Source organism: Neopelma chrysocephalum, unplaced genomic scaffold (assembly GCF_003984885.1).
Source record: "Neopelma chrysocephalum unplaced genomic scaffold, ASM398488v2 Primary Assembly neopelma1_59, whole genome shotgun sequence".
Taxonomy (NCBI): Eukaryota; Metazoa; Chordata; class Aves; order Passeriformes; family Pipridae; genus Neopelma; species Neopelma chrysocephalum.
Window position 1 is genome coordinate 20,734,495 of NW_020897714.1, and position 20,311 is coordinate 20,754,805.

Consider the following 20,311-nt stretch of genomic DNA (forward strand, 5'->3'; position numbering starts at 1 on the left):
AGTAGAAAATAAGTCTAGCTAAAGTAAAGATGAAGTTCATCATTTTAATTTCTATGTCTAATTTATTTGAGATCTATGAAAATGTAGCTTAGCGTCTGACGCTTGGAGAGTGAAGTTTTTAAGCAACTTTTCAAAATCTGAGAAATACATTATCCTTTTTTTTTACCCATTCTGTTTATCTGATTTTCACATCTCTTTCAAGTAAGTTGATCTGAAGCTTTATAGTAAGTTTCTAAAGCTCAGAGCAAAGGAGGTACCTGGTATTGATATGCTCTGTAGCTCCTTCTGAAAAGGAAATTTCTAAACAACATCTTCCGGGGAAGCTTTAATTTAAGGAAAAGGTATTGCATATCATTTTGATTTGTAGAAACAGCAGCAGGGAAAAAAGCTAATCACAGCGTCAAAACTTTCTACTCTACTCAAAAACTTTCTACTTCATTTTATTACAGCAGATTTTGCACTCACATTAAATAGTCTGGGTAGAGCTCACATCTAGCTGTTGTATCTTAAACCAAGTTCAACTGATCTGTATTATCTAGTTGATGGTAATGATCTAGAGTTTCAGTTACTCATTTGAAGGTCACTTTGGTTCAATATTTTTTAGTCCTTGCTCTAGATTTTTAAGTTTTGGTTAATATATCATTTCAGAGAGATCATGCTTTAGGTAATGTTTTCTCACCTAGCTCTGGGAATAGAGTACGGAGATCTCAGTCTATTGGACAATTTTGCATACCCCCTTTAACGAAAGAGTAATTAAATTCCTCATAGTAATTAAAGTAGGCCAGGATTCGGACTTCTATTCAAACTAGTACCCTACCCATGCCCACAGAGTCCATCAGAATGCACTAATGTAGTGTGTTCTTCAGTTTCTTCATCATTAATAACAATATCAAATATATGCTGAAGCATTTCTGTCCCCTGTCATCTTTCAGAACAATAACAGAAGCTTAGAAAATATTGCATGAAAATATAGAAAATATTCCAGCCTTCACCCTATGGGAATAATTGTCTAGTCTGTGGAATTGATTTTTCTACTTAAAATTGAAATGTAGCCACTTTTCTACAGGCTCTTTGCAATTTAAATTTATGTGTGCGTGTGCGTGTGTGTGCAGCCCCACATAAGCTCTATTTTTCTGTCTTCTGGGCAGCTTACTATTGAAGCCTCTGCAAAGATAACATTAGTCTCTGTACACATAACTCTGAAATAGAACACCAACACATTCTGCTGCAACAGCAACTTTATTTACTCTCTTAGGGAAGGTAAAGATGTATTTGCCTGGATTCAAAATTCAATGTGTATTTTATTAGATCTCCTTCTGACACAAAATTCCTCAGGGTTTTGTATGCAACTGTAGCTAATCTGCTGCAAAAGTCTTGCAAATAAACAGATATGGAAATTTTTTTTCAAACTCCCCCTGATTGCGGCATAACACTGTTGGCAAGTGCTGCTCTAAGACAAGACAAAAAGAAAAAATCAGTCTAAGCCTTCTTAAAAACATTCACATCAGCAGCATGAAGCGATTTCCTGAATGACAAAAATGCCTTCACTGATGGTAGTCCCTGCAGTATGTATAGCTCTTGTCAAGTTTGGTGAAGTTCTTTTGGAAACGCCCTGACTAGCTGCACTGATGAAACTCCAACCTGGAACTCTGGATATTAGCTAAGCTCTCCATATTTCTTACCAAGTAAGTTACAGTAAACTGCCATGGAACTGAAGGCATTCGTCAGATCTCTGATCCCATTTGCTTAATTATGCTATTTGACCATATTGCTTTACAGGTTAATAGAAAAGTATGTAGTCTGAAAGCAGGTTTTCAGAAAAGTTACATCTTTTAGAAGCATTTTGGATTGAAGTTGTCTATTTCACTGGATGCCAGCTTATTGTGCTATATCACAATACATAATGAGGAGGCTATTCTTGTGGCTAGACTGGTACAATCAGTTCAGCAGGCTCTCTCAGTGAATGTCTTTCTATACTAATAATTACCTTCATTATTCTGTTCAAGAGCTTAAAACCTTTGTGTGGTCTAATTTCAGACTGCACATCACTCATTCATTCCAATTTCTTAAGTATATGAATTGGTACTTGTGCTGGAAGGTTAATTGTTGCTCTCTAGTGAATAAGCTGAGGTTTAAAAATAAGGACCAGACTGTCAAAACAACTGAGTCTTTGGTTTTCTTGAAGTGTGCTATCAAAAAAGGAAAGAGATTGAGACACCTAGGAAATTCTAGAGCATTTCAATGTACTTTTTAGCTGTTCTCCTGAGAATTCATTGAGTCTGAAGGCCTTTTATGGTTTAGATATCTCCCATCCAATGAGTTTAAAATATTAATTGCTTTCCTTTCTTTTTTTAAAGTTCATATTATCACCATGTACTGTCATGTTGCAGAAGTAATAACTCTATGGCTACACATGCCTTAATTTTCTTTTCCTTTTTTTTTCATATTGCTTATGCTTGAGTGGACTTAAAATGTTGGCAACAGTTTACAGCTGTGGTGGTTAAGAAATATTCTTCACCTCACTGCCTGTACATTGCAGCTACTGCAATATCTTACTAAACCTGGCAATTTTGTTCATATTTCATTCACTTTTGCTCTTCATACTTATTCCCTAACATCCTTATTGCTAGTGGCGTCTTCCTGACCAAGAAAACCTCACAGGCTGCTCTCTTTTGGGAAGAAGCACCACTCAGTTCATGTGTGTGTTCATATGTGGGAAGGCAGCTGCTTGCTTAAGGCCATTGACTCACTCACTTTTGTTACCCTGCCCAAAGTCAGGAAGCTGCTTTATGGATTGTTACCTAAAATGAAGCCAAATCCTCACTTTGTTTCCCTCGAATCTGGGACTCCTCTGCCCTACCCTGCTTTGTAATTATGCATGGATGTTTAAGATATTGAAAGAAGGGTATCAAAGGTCTCAATAAAATTCCAGGTTTCTCTAGCATGAGCTTCTCTCAGGGGTAAAACAACTGAATTTAGGGTTTGGTGCCATGGGTAACTTCAGCTAATGGTTTTCTAAACCTGTTGCAGAAAAGTTTGCTCATTGGTAGGCTGAGCAAGATAAGGTGGAGTGTCCCTTTAAGTTAACTACATTTTTATGATATTCAATATGGAGGAAGCCCTGCCATGTGAAATAATCACTATGTAAGTTTTGAAGCTAGATTTAATAATAGAGTAGAGGGTTTCAGAGACAACTTCAATAAAAATGATAAAAAGCTCCTTTAATGCTTTTTGCTTGACATTTCATCATATCCAACGCTCTTGTCCTTTGAAATCTTGAACAAGAAAAACACTTATTTAACATCAAATTGATCCAAAAGAAAATGTTGGTATTTTAATGAAAATCTTTTCCTTCAGGGCTTCTGAATTTATCTGAAATCCAGAGATGGCTTACGGGAGTAGCAAAAGGGGTGTTTGTTGACAACATACCTCTTCAGTGGATTTAGTCTCTTGGCCAAATTTATCCAGTGAGGCACAGTAAAGAGGTACTACCCTGAAAAAGTGTTGAAGTTGTTCCTTTTGACAGACCGTATATCAGGGCTAGATCCTGAATCAATTATCTTGGATTTCTTTATTGGCCACCCAGTCTATACAATTGGCAGAACTCTTAGCAGTAATTGAGCAAAACTTTTTAAGGTCTTTGAGGTGATTCTGATCCAGGAAAAGAAAGTACAATATATGTCATATTAAAACTGACTTCATGCAAATTTTGTAGATCTGTTACTTCTGATCTCAGCCTACAGAATTAGGCATTTAGCATCAGTCAAAAGGAATTTACTGTAGAATATATCTATATGTTTTAATGACAAATTACGAAACATAGCCAAGCTATGATTTTCCTCTTCCCTGGATATTGTGGATAGAGGAGGTGGAGGCAATATCCTTTATTCTTCTAGCCAAACTGTTTTGATTTTACAGTTGAGACTGCATCATATATCTTGTGCCAACTTCATGCTGTGCTAATATAATTTACCAAGCACACAATGCTAAGAAAGAACAATACAATCCAGAAGAAAATCAGCTCATTCTAGTTTCTGCAAAAGAAGTTGCAAAGAACAGTTTATTTCAAAATAAAATTAAAAGTCATTTAGTTTTGTTCCTTCAAGCAACAAATTAATTACAGGAGAGGGAGGTAATTGCACAACAGGATTACCCTTTGCTTCTGTAGATAGAAGAGCAGCAAATCAGGGTGACAGAAATGCTGTGAAGAAAATGATACGGGAGTCAGCAGATGACTGTTTTTTCTACTGATGTATTTGCATTAGAGTAATCTCATAATTCTCTATTGTTGGCTGGAATTATATCACACAGAGTGTTGGCCTGGGGTATGCTCACTGCTTCTCTTTGTTAAAGAGGTGGGGAATTGGCTCAGACACATAACAGAGTAAGAGCTAACTTCCTGCAGGAACTGCATAGCCCTTCTTACTTGGTTACGAGACCTGAACACCTCAAAGGCAGGCATACCATTTACATAGTTTATTTAATACACTGTACTTCAAGCTAAGCTGTCTTAGCCTAGTTCTAGATGGTGGGTCATTTTCTTAAGTAAAGAATGAAAAATAATAGCTGCTGGAATTTTATCCTTCCTAGTGTTATAATGATTGTCTTGTCAGTGGTAGGGCTTGAACCATGGCCATGGGAATCCTGCAGTCTAGTTTTGCTACAAGATCTTTAAGGTGTAGCAAGCGACCTATTCAACCTAATACTTTTCTCACAGTAGGGAACTACATGAGTTCATCATGGGTTTATATGGATTTATTTTTTTTTAATTAACTGTAAAACACTCTGGTCAATGAGGTCTTGTTTCAAGTCTGTTAATTACCCACACATCCTATATTCACAGTACAAATGGCACACAAAAACTGTTGAGGAATATTTAATCTACCTCATCTCTGGTGCCCAACTAACACTGCATATTGTCTTCTAGTACACTATGGACTGCTTTTCTGTTGCAGTACTTTAGAATTGATGTATCCAGATGGCTCAGAACAGTAGGGATCAACCTCATGAGGGCTTTCTGAGGGTAAGAGCAGGAGAGTTATCTGTACACATGCCCAAACAACCAACAGCCAAGACATTGCTTCCTGAGGGATGTTTTTTCTCCATGGGAGAGAGATCCAGTGACCTGCTAAGGGCAATGCTGCCTTCTTGAGGCAACAAGATGGTCAGGGAAGGGGTGATTGCTGTTTAGACAGGCTGCATTCTCTTCTAGCTGCAACCTGCTAACCAAGTGTCAGAGTGTACCAGAGCACTTCACTGACGGGGCTGAAACAAGCCTTCACTTCAGGCACAATGATGTGGCTTTGGTTTAACATTTAGGAGGCCCTAGCCAAAACTATAGGCTTCTGTAAGGATGGTCACCCTGCCCAGTTTTGCCCTTTAATGAGAAACCTTCTTCACTGTTTCTCCACCTGCAAAGGGGAAAAAGGGCAGAAAATTACCGTACTCCTTTTTTATGACATTGCCTTTCAGTCTCCAAACCTAAATGTGTTAAATGTTTTACATTAACTGAATTATCCAAAGCACTTTTTACTCAGTGTAGGTACCTGAATGCTTACCTCTTGTCAGTGTATATGAGACTAAATCTTGGCTGAATCTCAGCATTTTCAGCTAATGGCTAGGCATATTTTATCATCTTAAAAGGACTGTTAGAAAAATCACCGTGCTGCAGAAATGCCAGCTTGTTATATGTGTATCAGCTTCTAGTCCACCTTCCAGTTCTTTCCTGAGCTGTGGGTTAGACATTTGGTACACAGCAACAGGGACTCTCCGAATAGCATGTTAGAATTGATGACTGCCTGGCAGCCTGCTCTAATCTCTCCTCTGGAAAAACTACCAACTGTTCCATTCTGCTGACATGAAAAATACATCCTTTCAGCTTTAACAGCTGTAAACTGGGGCTGTCCTGGTGTCAGGTAGGTTCAGATCCAAGAGCTGGTGACAGGACAGGGTTGATAGTGGTGGCAATCATCTTGCCATCTGTCATTTCTGATGTAAACCCTCTCAGTTTGGTGTCAGCCCTATGTGATGCTATACACCACAGCCAAAGAACAGAATTATGGTGCCTTTATTCTGTGTATCTGAAAATGTTTTCAAAGATCTTTCCTGGCATAAAGATCAAGTAGCACACAACGTATTCGATAGAGCTGGTCGAAAACCAGCTTTCATCCCTGGAAAGCTTAAACATTTAAAAATTAGTTTCTCCTTTGGTCCACAGAGGCAGAAATTTATGGAGAGAAAATGCTTTCTGAAGGCCTTCAAATTAGAGATGCTGAATTCTTTTGATCAGAAATTACATCTTTCATTCTGACAAAGGACAAGTAAAGGGTTGACACTTCAAATATTCTCAAATACAAGACTGAAAAGCTGTACTTTCAAACCCTTCTGAGAATTGGCTCTAGTTTTAATGCAAGACTGTTGCTTCTATCCAGACTTCAACATAAATTTCAGTTCTTAAAAATACCCAAGTTCCTGATGTTTTGATGTAATTCATGTGAAAATTCAGAAACAATTTAGGATCAAGATTAAGACTGTTGCCAAGAAGATGTAGAAAGCCTTTAATTGTCCCTTCCAACCCAAACGGTTCTATGATTCTAAGATTTTTCTATTGTAAGTGGGTTTTTTTGGTTTATGTTCTGTGAAATGGATTGGGGGAACAAGGGGATTTTTTCTGGTATACGCTGTAATGATGATTATAGAGAGACAACTAGAGATTCACTGTGGATTAAGTTCTGGGTTAACTGTGTGTTTTCATAATATCATTTCTAACTTAATTACTCCAGAATTGCCACTTATTTACTATAGCTAATAATATCAGATCCGGAAAAGTAGTTCGATAATTCCAGGGGTTAGCATTCTGGTTTTTTCAGGGCTGAAGTGTGATTTTAAAAGTTCATAGGAGCCCCTGAGCTAGAATACCAATAACAAGATGAAGATTATCTGATGTTCCTGAAAATGCCTGCATTGTTTACAAATAGGGATAAAAATCTCTTCCCAGAGTGAGATAGAAACTGCCAGATCCTATGCTGTAAATCCAAGTAAGCTGTGGAAGATGGCAGGAAAGGAAAAAGATACAAAGGTGAAAATCTGACCCTTGTAGCCTGGAGAGCCTGAAATGGTCAGTGTGCTGCAGCCTAGTGTCATGGAAACAAACCTCGTCACTGTCTTCAGTCTCCACACCAGAAAAGTTGCAGGCAAGAATGGCAATTGCAATTGTTCTAACCATTGTCTCATCTTATCTGTTAGCTTTGCTACAACACTACATTCAAAATCCAACCTAATACAGAAAAGCCTCATTATTACAGTTTAAAATTTAATGTAGAAAAGTGTGCATGTGTGTGTGTGGAAGGGTGTAATGAGCACCCAGAGTCCCCAGGCTTTCTGCAGAAGGGCTGTGCTGATTATTGTGGGTATTTACTCCTCTCTTTTAGCTCGTAGGTGCATGGTGTTGATAGCCATTTCTTCCTTAGTCTTAGGCTGCTGTTTGGACTATTTTTCACACTTAATCGTTCTAATTCCATGCTATCTTTTAATTGTTATCTCTAAATCTGCTCTTACCAGAACAATAGGAGCTCCTCCATCCCAGTGTGGGCAGAATGATCCAGCAGCTGTCTGGGATCAAGCCACGACACTAGGTTAGTTGCAAGCCCTGCCTGGCTAATGCTTTAGGCTCTCCATGTTATTACTACTGCCTTGATTGGCTGTCCATGTTCTTCACTGCTACTTTATAGTGCCTTTTGCTCACAAGCAGAAATGTATGCCATGCAAACATACCTGCCCCCAGCCTCTGTGAAGATAGAGTGAAATGGCCATGGCACAATCTACGGCAATTCTACCCCTCAAGGGACCCAGCAGGCCCCTTTCTCCCATGTCTTAGCCTGTCTAGCCAGGCTGGAAAGTACAGTTGGTGCAGAAATTGCTACACTCTGTGTCTCCTTAACAGGTTGTTGGCTTTGCCCTATATATAGGCAGCACTGGTCATTGACTGCAGGGACACAGGCAGCCCAGAGAGCTTTACACCAAGTTATTCCTATCCCCTTTGGGCAGCAGTAGTTCTGTCTCTGCTAGAGGCAGCCACTTTCTCAAGGGTCGTGTACCCAGTCAGACTAAGCTGCTGTACTCTGGGGACTGGGTGCAGGAAAACCTGAGGAACGTTCTACATTGCCGGTGGCTCTTCACAAGGGAAAGGGAACCATGCTCTGGGTTTAGCAGAAATCCAGAGGTTGTTGGTCACAGACAGCTAACAGTGTATATAACTGTGCTGTTATATGGGTTGTTCTTGCTTGTTCAAATAGAGTCATATGTCTTGCATTGTAGTCTTGGTGCCAAAACAACCGGGTTCAGGTTGCAAAAGCCCAAGTGCTACCAGCACTCTATTTCAGCTGTGTTGCTACCTGAAAATGGCTTCAGGACAGGAGATATTTAGAGGGGTCTGAATAAAATAAACTGAGCATTGAGGTGTTTGTATTAAAGGAGCTAAATTAGGCAGCCAGGGGAAAGGAGCTGCTCACCCAAGATATTGTTAGCAATAAACCTACTGAGTATTGTGTGTTGCAGGCAGCAAAGTGCAACTGCAATGCTTGCCAGCAGGAGTGGCAAGGGAAGCAGAGCTATGCTCCTGTTTTGAGCAAAGGTGGAACCTCAAAGGTTCCATGGTCATCTGCTGAGAATGTCTATACACCAACAAGTTTCTTTGCTTTCCCTGCTTCACGTCCAGTTACTTTGCACACTGGAGGACATTGTGGTAAGTAACACAGTGCAGTGCCTCTTACTTCTTAGCAGGTCTTGCACAGGAAGCATTAGGAAAGCAGATTGCTGATAGCACAGAGGTGGGGAAAGGTGCAAACAACACAGCAGTCTACGTAGAAAAAACTATTTGTTACTGCTCTAAAGTGAGAATAAAACAGAAATAAGCAACAGTTGGTTTCCTTGTTGCTAGAATATCCTAAAATAAACTCACACTGGGACAAGTCCAGACAATTCCTGAGACCCTGTGCTGTTACTTCAATATAAGGTCTTCAGCCTCTAAGTCACAATAAGAAAAATCAAATTTATTGGGTGTTACAACAAATCTTAGTGTCATGGGGGGTGAAAAATCCCTTGTGATGTAAGTATACTGCTCAGTGCCAACATTGCTCTCTAACAGGAGCATGTCTGTAATCTAGTCAAACAGGCTTAGTGTTTCTTTTATATTAACTTAGTAAGGCCTCCTTATTTCTGCTCATAAAAATCTTTCAAGCTAGAACATAAAAGTGTCTTCTATGTTTGCACACCCCATTAGCAATTGCCTTATTACATCCACTCATCTATTCCTCTAATACTGACTGCAATGCAGATTACATGGCCAGAAAATGAATGTCTTGCTAAAGCTTAGGTGCACATCAAAATTGCCTTCTGAACCACCACAGACTTCAAATTTTATCAAATCCCTCTTGTGTGCTGTGAGCACTGCCAATCACAGAACTAATCCGTTTTCACAAACAATTCTTACACTGAATGGCAAAATTACATCACAGGAACTGTTAATGTAAGAGATTTGTGCAATACAAAGAGAAGCAAGTTCTTGGTGTGTTCTGCTGGGCCCCACTTTAACTGCATTCACACAACAAAGCCAGTCCAGAGATTTGAGGAATAATAAGGTTTGAAGTGCTGTCGCCTTGATGGCTGGAAGGTTGGCTAGGGAAACCTCAGCATTTGACATCAGGCAGGAGGCTGGTTAGATCAACCATGTGAGTAGATTAATGACAAACAGAATATCTGTTTCATTAACAAATAATGAAATTTCTAAAGATCCCTGGTCATTGCCATGAGCCAGTATAAACATATGGTAACCTTCAAACTATCAATATTTGAGGAAACAGTGGGTGAAAGCCAATGTGGCTGTGCTCAGGGCTGTGCTGCCTGAAGACAGTATGTTTAAAATGCTCCTGTCAGGTTATGCAAAGTGTAGTGACAGTGTGCTGGTGCAGGAAAAATGGTGTTCAGTAAAAAGGAATTGAGATTTGGCCCAACACCTCTGCCCATCTGACTCCCCCATGCCTGCTTGCCAGGAGGCAGAGGCCTGGGGCCTCAGAGTTGTCAAGAAATTCCCCCACTTACATATCCTTGACAGATCAAGAGAGCCTCAGCATAAAGCAATTACAGCAAACTGGAAGAAAAACCCTGACAATGAGTCAATAACAGTTGGGAGTGGGGGTGGAGGAAATCCAAGTTATAAAAGTGTAGGAAGGGGGTGGCATGGGGTTGCCTGCAGCTATTACAAATAGCAAATGATGATAGAACTGGAAAGCTGTTTTCGGTACTAATGTGACTGGGCTTGAATGCTTGGAATAACCCTAAGCAAGTGTCTCAGAATGGTTTGTCAAGACCCTGCTCTGTAAACATAACTTAAAACTGCTCAGAGGAGCCTCCTAATAAATAATAATAATGGCCAGTCTTCGCGAACGAAGATTTTGGGAAAGGTCTTTTACCTTTCCAGCCTGCACAATGAATTTTTTAGGTGAGACACAGCCTGCGCTGAACTGAGCCCACCCTTTAATCCTAAGGTTCATCTGCCGGGGCCAAGCAAGCTTGGACAATGGCAGTGAGGTCCTCAGGACGTAGGTTTGTTTAGAGTGACCTTCTCATAGATGGATGGCCTCACAGGGCTAACGGGCTCCATCTGCCCGGGGGACCGAGGAATCGAACCTGGGTCGCAGAGGTGAGAGTCCTGCATGCTAACCACTAGGCCACCAGGGGTCCCAGGAGCCTCCTAGTTGACTCTGAAAACTGTTGATGTTCTTCCATGTCTTTATTGCAGTAAACAGCTTTACACGAGGCCAGGTTTTATGTTTACAATAGTACTGCACAAAAAACTTTTCATAATCCCATGGCTAAATTCCCAATTCACCAAAACAGTTATACTCTTAAGTGTTTGACGAAGTCTCAACTTAAACTGGGCTGGAAGGGCATGAGTCCAAAGCAGTTAAGAAATCCATCATGCAACTTTGGGCTCAGGGGACTGAATGTCTCATTGATGGATTGATTGATTATTTTATGACTGATAAACCAAAAATATGGCTGAGCTGAGTCCACGTTTCCCTGTTGAATCATGAAGGATTATTCAGTCTACCTTTCTTACAGTTACCTTCTGTAAATGCACTTCATCGCTGTAGTGTGAAAAAAAGATTTATTAACTGGCTTCATGGCAAAAGCCACATCTCTATTACTCATGGCAGGGACCCAGTTAAAGAAAGGTTGATTAGTAGGTACATTTATGAGTCCGTCCCAACTTGAGATACGCTGCAATTACAGCCACAGTAGTCTAAGTTTTATAGTGGTGAAGAAACCATCCCAGAAGGAAGGTACATGCACTGCATATTACATATGATGAAACCAGAGAATGTTCTAATTCTTCCTATTTCTGCTCAAACTGCCAAAGCTTTTGTCTGTGAGACATGTAGCGAAAACACATTTTTTAAGTTTCCTTTGTCTGTGTTACCTTGAAAGTCTAGCATCAGTGATGACAAATGGAAGCAAAATGGCATTTGCATTACTAAGAGATTTAATTACATTTTTTCTGATGTCTGAAGACAATACCTTAAATTACTTTGTCACGTGGGGCTTTTTTCCCCTCATGTCTCTTTGCTGGCTTTTTTTCTACAAGACTTGCTTTGATAAACTGGTACATTTGCTGCTTGGAAGCCCATTGACTCCCGCTGCTCATTCTCCAGGCATAAAATTGAAATAGAGATTTTGCTTTAGTGTGATAAACATCAGGCATGTCCTCTCTCACCAGCTTTCCCCCACTGCAGCTCTGTTGATTTACACCTCAGTAGTTACCTTAATTTAGATCATGAGAGAAGCTTTTGAAACTACAGATTAAAATCTGGACTTGCTTGACTTGTCCATTCTTTCTGAATAGCTGTTTTCAGTTGCATATAGTTTTCTGCAAGGTCATTTCAGTTCAGGCTTTCTGAAAACCAGCAAAAACTCTGAAAGTCTGGCAGTACTTGTGTAGCAGTCAAAGACAGCATTGTTGCTTCAATTAAAAAAGCACAGACCCCAGTGGCCTTTACCAATGACTTCTCTGTCCTGTTCTTGGGGTACCCATGGAATGGCACTATAAATCAAAAGGTGACTGCACTTTGTTATTGCTACAGAACCTACCAGGCAAAATTTTCAGTGAAAGACTTCATGTAAAGCATTGCTGTTCTTTATCCATGAAGCTACAACAGTAGCTTTGCTGGGAAGTCTCTAATAGTGGTTTGTCAGCTAGAGCTGGTCAGACTGCAAGAGCTGGGTAAGTATATGTATATTCTCATCTGCATTTTATTTTGATCAGGATAGTAACTGCAACAGAAGCTGTATCAATGATAGTTGCAGCTGCATTCCAGTGGCAACAATTTGGCACTCAGATAAAAAGGTCGCTTGGGCCAGCAAACCTGAGAGAGCTGTGTAGGTGTTTGTAGCAGAGATACATCCAGTTTCATAAATTATACATGTCCAGGACTTTCCCTGGATACTGAGGCCAACTGGCATGGAGTGGCCTAATTCTGTGACTGTAAATACTGCTGGACGACAGAACAGCATGGCTCGTACAGTCTGCCTTTTGGGAACACTTCCAGCAATGCCTTCATCACTGAACCAGGTGTAGGGATGATTGGTGAGTATCCCAGTGCAGTTTGCAAGCAAGGTGTACATACAAATGTCCTCCCCTCAGGTCAGAAAGATCCTGCCTGTGTCCCACTTACCTCATCACAACTGACCTGTGTGGTCTGATTATGGAACCTTTGCAGAGGGCTACTGATGCGTCCACTGCAGACTTGAAAACAGTGCTCCCAAATGTTTGTGATTATTGAATTACTGCTATTTCTTGAGATGAAAAATCTGTACTCATTTTGAGAAATGATACACTGTGAATTGTTTTCTCAATTTTTTAATTAAAATTTTAAAACAAGAAAGAAAAAGCATGATGTGATGTAACTGGCATAAATGCACACTGAGAACTGAATGGTGTTTCCCAAAATATATTGTGCTTGAACGAAGAACAAAGAGTAGGGGGGATGCTAGGAACCAGGCTCTGGAATATCTTGCTTTCTTCTGCAGTTGGCATTATTCCCCCTTTGTGTGACAAAACCTCCTGTCTGTACAAGCTAGCAAATTCAGGAGCGATCCGCTCCCCCCGCCATCTGCTCTCCTGCGTGAATAATTAGGAGGAGGAAACAGGACCAGCTTGGTAAGAGAGGGAAACAGAGAGCAGGCTAATGTAGGGAGAAAAATATCCCATCAAAACTAGCGGCAGGCTGGGAGGAGGGAGAAGGGGGGGAGATGGATTTCCAGCCTTAGGCAAGTGCAGCCTGCAGTGAATGAGGCTGTTCACAAAACAACCTGCAGTGCTTGGAGTGGGAGAGCTGCGAGGGAAGGGAGCAGCATTTCAGTTCCAGGAAACGCTGTCCTCACAAACACGCTTGGGTGAGCACTGCCGAGGATGCTGGAGTTCTTAAGGCTGTCTCTGCAGCTTGTGATTTGTGTTGTGTGATCATTAAGATGTTCTGCACTGCCCAAACAGCAGGATAGGAGATGTGACTGCCTTTAGAGCAACCTGCTCCCTGTTTGTATCTTCTGAATATCTCAGTCTTGCATTCAGTTGATCCATTTCTTTTTGCCGTTAACAGACTCGTGTCATCCTTTATTTCTCAGAGCAAGAGATTTGTACTCCACGTTACCATGTGGGATATCCAGAAACAAATGCCAAAAACATCCTTCGCAACATGACTCCATCTAATGTTGACTCTTCACACAGAGGGCAATGTTAGTAGCATTGCAGGATGTGAGAGCTTCCACCTGTAGCTCTGGTTTATGTTCTGTGGGTTCACAATCTTTATCACCCACAACTCTTAATGTAAAGCCATGGTTCTTTTGAGGAAACCAAGAAGCACAGACATACAAGTAAGAACACAAATGTTCATCTCGTGCGTCCAGTGAAAAGATATGCAGACCATCTTACAGATAACTAAAGCAGTCAATCGCTATCTCAACACTCAATATTGTGGCTTTTTCCCAGTAAACCTTTAAATGAAAATGTGAAAAGTAGCACTGAGTGACTTCTTCGTTGTCATCAGCCAGGACAGAGCACCAGTATGGCTATGAAGGCTTGTGACTGCCATTGTGTGCAGTACATCACATGCAAAGTAATATACCATGTAATACTGTTTTCTGGTCTCAGAACAGTGGCAATAGGCAGTGAATGCAAGATTGAAAATGTTGAGCTCTGGGCAAGATTGTTGTTATCCCCTGTTTAAGTGGAGACTTTTCATTTGATTGGAGATAACAGTGATGAACACTGGGATGCTTGAATGTGTAGGATGAAGTTCTCTGCTGCTTTGCCTCTAGAAGGTATTCCAATACCTGCAAGAGAAGAACCTCAACTCCATTTGTGCATACACAAGCATACAAATGCTTGTATTCTCTTTTCATTCTGTAGTAATGACATTTTCACCACTTCCTTCAGTTATGTACCTTCTGTATTTAAACACACATACCTCCTGCTCACACATCCACACACATTCTTACAACATAATATTTGAAAGCCTTGTTTCAGAGGGCAAGGTTTCCTTGGTTTTTTTGTGTATTTTTTAATTCACCCCCCTTTATGGCAAGTCTCCTACTGCCTTTTTGATGTGTGATTTACCTGTCTCAGAACAAGATGTCCAATTCTGTATACTTATCCACTCACTCTTGTTAGCCATGGTTATTCAACTTTGCTTTTGCTCCCTTTGTGTAAGGTTGGAATAGGTTTCTTTATCAAAAGGAAAATCTTCTAAAAGTTCCCTCAATATAATTCCTTTCTTCTGCAATAACAAACTCCAGCTGCATTTCTTACATTTTTGTTTGGTACTAATGGACCCATTTTGGCCACTACCAAAGCAGAATGTGCATATTTTATCTTCTCTCACCTTTACCTCACCCTTGTGGTTTCTGCTGATAGTTTGAACTTTTATTTCATGCAGTAATTAATGTGTTGTAATAAATTAATTCTTGGCTTTCTTTCTTCCTTCATTAATGCAGGAAATGCTTTGTAGCTCAAAGGGGTTATGTGTCTGCCAGATTTCACACAACTCATTAAAAAGGAGCTTTAAATACTGCAAACAAGTCCACCCTCAACTCAAACAACATGGAAGGGAATATGGGAAAACATAGTGGTTCTACCTGCATATGAATCTCTCCCTTTTGCACAGGTAAGCTTATTTTTTCCTAACTGACATTCCTGATACTTGACTTTTTCTTTATTTCTAACTTGCAATTTACGTATTAGAACCAGAGAGCTTCAATTCAGGGTAAGGGCTGCTCTGCCCTCACTTTCATAATTTCTAAAAAAAAAAGAAAGAAAAAAAAGGTATTGTATTTTTTTTCTCTCTTCTTCATTGAAGCAGAAGGTGTTTTGTTTTGGTTTTCTTCTTCTTAGAACTGGCAGTCCATAATCTGGGACAGTATCTATCTGTTTAGTGACCACAGTGAACTTCCTTGTATTGTAGTGGTTTGAAAGCTGGAGGACTTAAAGGCATGTCATAATTCATTAAAATGTAGAGGCTTCATCAACCCACAGTTGTTCCTGTTGATCCTTTTAACTTTTGCTACAGTAAAGAATCCTTGTGTGTTTTCCTTCTCTCTTTAATTAGAGCAGACAGAAGACTTCTCTGAGGTTCTGTGTCTGTTGAATTTCACACATTGCTTTATTTGAGTAAACAGACCCCACAAATATGTATGGAGAAGAAGTCCGAACACACATAAATTGTTGCAGCTCTTTTCTGAAAATATAAACCTCTCTGAGTGTTTTACTGGTAGTGCTTACCATGCAGTTGCGCTGGGAGTATATTGCAAAGTGGTTTTGAACTTCTCCTCTAAGTCCTACGTGGAATAACAGAACAGGCAGTGATTGCCTGACAATGTACACAAAAAAGGGCAGGTGCTATAGCTACAACATTTGGGGTTCTTGGCGTTGTATTTCCTTCTCTGTGGAGTCTCTTAGAACCTACTGACTGGAGAAGATAAAAGAAGCTTATGTGGAAAACAGCATTTGACTGAGATGTCTAAGGACATCTGGCAAAGAGTCCTGGGTCTGGAAGGTATAGAAATCTTGAATCTGTCCAGATACACTCAATCAAAAAACATAAGAAACTGGAGAGAGAATTATATCTTAAATATAAATTTAAACCTCATGAATATGAAAAGACATCCATCTTTTTGTCATTGTGTCATTTAGGCAGGAGGTCATTTAAGCAGCAGCAGAAGTAGAAACAGTTAAGAAATAGGGAAGAACTCATGGTAGAGACCTGTGTGAAGTCTGTCTGTGCTGTAGATAGGGAAGGGTTCTCCTGCTCAGGAGACAGGATTACTGTGTGGTTTTGCTTAAGTGTGCTTGTGGGATAGTACTGGTGAAAACCAGTGAAAATTTATGAGGTATCATTACCCCTCACTTAAATGCTTTATAGACATAACATATAGCCCATTTTTTACTACTAAGGTTGTAGACAGTCTTAATCTGTGCCTAAAGCCAGAGCTGCTGCCTTATGGGAACGTGGAAGTGTACTTGCATGGCACAGAGCACCATGCTGTGGATACCAGGGCTGGGGCTACAGCAGCAGCAGCAGCTAGACCAGGAACACCTGAACTAAGGGGGCTGACCCTGCCCCTCACACAACAAGGCAGCTGGAACAGTGTATAGACCTGAAGGTACCCTCACATGGAGCTGGGTGCTTCAAAGACATAGCCTAAGAAATGTTAGGGATTACTCTGATTTATGCAATCCCAGAAAAATTATCCTCAAAGAAGAACAGGCTAGTTCCAAAATTACTGTGAAGGCACATTTTTTTATAATACTCCAGAGGAGATACCAAAGGTACTGAGTGGAAATAGCGGTCAATGCCTGTGCTGGCTGTGCCATTTGGTCCTAGCAATTCTGTCAGGTGCTGTAGCATACATCCAGCTTTCTCAAATTCATTCCAGCCTGCTGCTGCTGTCTCCTCTTTTAACTTGCTTAGAGAAAGGCATTTAGCCATCAGTGTTAAGGAATGTGTTCGTATTTTGACCCTCTTTATCGTTCAATGAGTAATTCTAAATTAAAACATGACTTTTCTGTTAACATTTTATGTGGTTTAATTTTAAAGCCTTAAGAGTATTTGATTCCCATACCCCTGCAAAGTGAGCTGTATTTAAATATGTTTCTTGCCCACTGCAGACTGCTATTTGAAACATTTCTGTAGGATGTTTGCACTCATGAAAGAATTTATTCCCTCACCTTTCTTCCACACAGAACAAGACTTCAACCACTTCAAACAAGAGAAACCTGCATGGCTATACCAGATTCCTTCCACATCACCTGCCTGCCACTCTACTTGTTCACTGCTCCCCTCCCTTCACAATTTCCCCCCCTACCCCCTTGTATACTCCCTCCTCATTCCTCTTCCCTCAGCCTGTCCATTGCAATGCCCTGGGTTTTGTGATAATGTCAAATATGCCTCTGCCCAGAGCCCAGCTAGGCCACACTGGCTAATGCTACTGCAGAAGAGTATGTAGTTGAAGTCTTTGTGTCACACAGAAAAATATTTCCATCCATCCTGCCAATCCATTTCTTTCAAGGAAATAATTTCATACCATATTTACTTATTTTAAGACCTTTCTCTCTACAGCCAGTAAAGGGATAGACCATTTTAAAAAACAGCAAGGTTTAGTTGCCCGTATTCATAATCCCATCCATAGCTTTCTCATAGTATTTTTAACCTTGACATTAAAAAGCTGAAATGAACCTTAATCAGAACATCTGTTTTGTTTTCTAATACATTTAAGAGGTTTTTAGAAGGAGAAAATGGACAATTCAGAAAAAAAATTCCTAAATCCTAGTTTCCTTTTTTTAATAACTGTAACTTCAATTTTCTACTCCCAAAACTGCAGAACTATTATTGAGATTTTGTAATAGAGTACTGCTTTGGACTTCAAACCTCAGCAAAAAAGACAACAAGCCAAAATGTGAGCTTGTATGTGCCAGGAAAAAAAAGCAAAGCAAAGTAAACTGTGGCAATAGATACAGCAACAACAAATAACTACCTGTATTGCACTGCTAGAGAACTGAAGGAGAAACCTCCTCTTATGCTGATATGAGGGATAAACTTGAAGGTTGGATGCAGTTGTTTATGAAAAGGCTCAAACAAGAACTGTAGGACCCAGGGTAGGACCTTTGCAGTTGTGAAATTATGACATTGCTAGTAAAACTCAACCTTGGTTGAGGTGTATGGGGGGAAGAAAAAGCACTTTTCCTTTCCACTAGAGCAATATGGGGGTCTAGTTATGACTAGGTCACTTAGATCAGTAATAATTAATTTTCTGTGGGCTATACAGAAATAGCAAGTGGCTTCTCTGAAGGTCAGGGAAGGAAGGAGAATTCTTGGGAAAACTGTGAAAATTTCCAAGATATTTGGGATATAGGGGTAAGAAGATATGGTCCTAAACTGTGACTTCAGAGTCTGCAGTGAATGCTGTTAGGTTGAATACCCTCAGGGTCCAGCCTTTATTATTTTAGGCAGAACAATAGGTAATAGAAATGGAAAACTTTGCTTAGAAAAGATGGCTTTTCTGCCATGATATATGGAGGTGGGGGATAAACCAGATTTTGTTGTGTCATAATAGGTCTCAAAAATGTGCCTGAAATACTGAAAAGCATTGAGAATTCAGTGTGATTGCAGGGAACAAAAAGTAATATGAAAGTTTCTGAAAGAGTCTCTTTTCTTCTCTTCCTTCTTAGATTCAGTCCTAGACAAGATAAGACTTTGCAAATGAAACTTGTTTTGAAAGTAAAGTCGTGGGTATGTCTAATCTTCCAGGTATTTTTTTTACCTGACTTTATACATGTGTTTAGTTGATGCCACCATTTTTTAAACTAAATTGTATTTTGAATTAACAATGATGTAATTTCAGGGCGTAGGTATTTTTTTTTGCAGCTCAAACCATCAGAGCCCAGAGGCAGTTTATTCATATACTTGAGGTTTATCCCTCAGTCATAAACCTTGTTATAAACCTTCTAGCTAGGAAGATAGATAGACCTGGGAGAATGAGACAGCCTCTCCCACACCAAGGGACTGCATGGAATCCAGTACAGGGCTTTCCATTTCACTTTCTAGTGGCTGATTTCACTTACTCCTCATCCAAAATCCCTGAGCTTTTATAAGCAAGCATATTTCTGGTCAAAAATATTGCATTTCTCTTGCTTTAACCCTACAGGACACAGTGCTAAGTCAGTGCTGTAAAGGTGGCTGTGGTCAGTTACAGCAGTGATCCTCAGAGACAGTGCAACAATCGTATGGGGTATCTGGGATTGGGAAATCTCCTGCTGTACAAGCTGATAACTCCTATGCTTGAGTTCTTTAGACTATTGGTCTGACGGATTGATGGAGAGCAGTTGAGCCACAGAAAACGATCAGAAGCAAGCTCGGAGTCTCTGAAGGCATCTATTTTGGTTATTATGGATATACATCACTTGCCCCATAACCCATGTTCATGCAAAGAAATGTTTCACAGTGAGATGTTGCCTCCAAAGCTAAGGCCACTTTGCCCTTGATCATTTCCTAGGGAAAAAAAACCTGAAATGAACCCATGCAGCATCCTACAAAGTGGTTTCCACCAGCATGCTCTCTGGTCCTTTTTGTAGTTGCCTGGCAACCAAGGGAGGGAGGAGGAGGAGGCGGAGAAGAATGTGAGAGCATGGAGGCATCTGAAGAAGCAGATTTTCTGTAGCAAGCCAATTGGCCAAATCAGCTCTTGATTCTCTTGAGCTACTCAATTGCAATAGGTCATCTGCATTGGCCCTTTTTAAATGATTGTCTGCCAAAGGTGAGAATCATGATTCTGCTTTAATTTTATGTGAGTTTCACTCTAAAATGAATCCTTCGGCAGTGGCAGAACTATTCTTCTCCAGACAGAATAAGTCAGGTAAGAGAAGAGATTTGATCAGTGCACAAAGCTGACCTGTGTTGTGTTAGCTACCCTGTGTGATTGACCAGTGCCCCTTGGCTTAAAGGAAGCCAAAGAAAAGTTCAGTTCAGCTGTCCCTTCTGAACACAATGTTTAGCCTCAGATTTTGTATGTGATGTTTTCCCCAATTGTCAAATGGCTAGAAACTCTGGAAGATGATGTAGGTTGTTCTAATTCAAGAAAGGAAAGAAACAAAAAAAGTGGAAGTTTCCATCTCCAGTTAAATATGTCCAGTGTAGGATTTGTTGTTTGGATGAAAATAATCTTAGAGGCAACAGGGATGTGAGGGAAAGAAGTCAAAGCTGTG

At 40.2% G+C, this 20,311-nt stretch overlaps 1 protein-coding gene across 1 annotated transcript in view; it reads left to right on the plus strand.

The window, feature by feature from the left end:
- Positions 1-19,704: 19,704 nt before the first annotated feature.
- Positions 19,705-20,311, plus strand: part of SYN3 (synapsin III) — a 203,671-nt gene continuing 203,064 nt past the window's right edge. The window contains exon 1 of the mRNA XM_027680377.1: positions 19,705-19,863. The gene's annotated coding sequence lies outside the window, so the exon portion shown is untranslated. The remainder of the gene's footprint in view (positions 19,864-20,311) is intronic.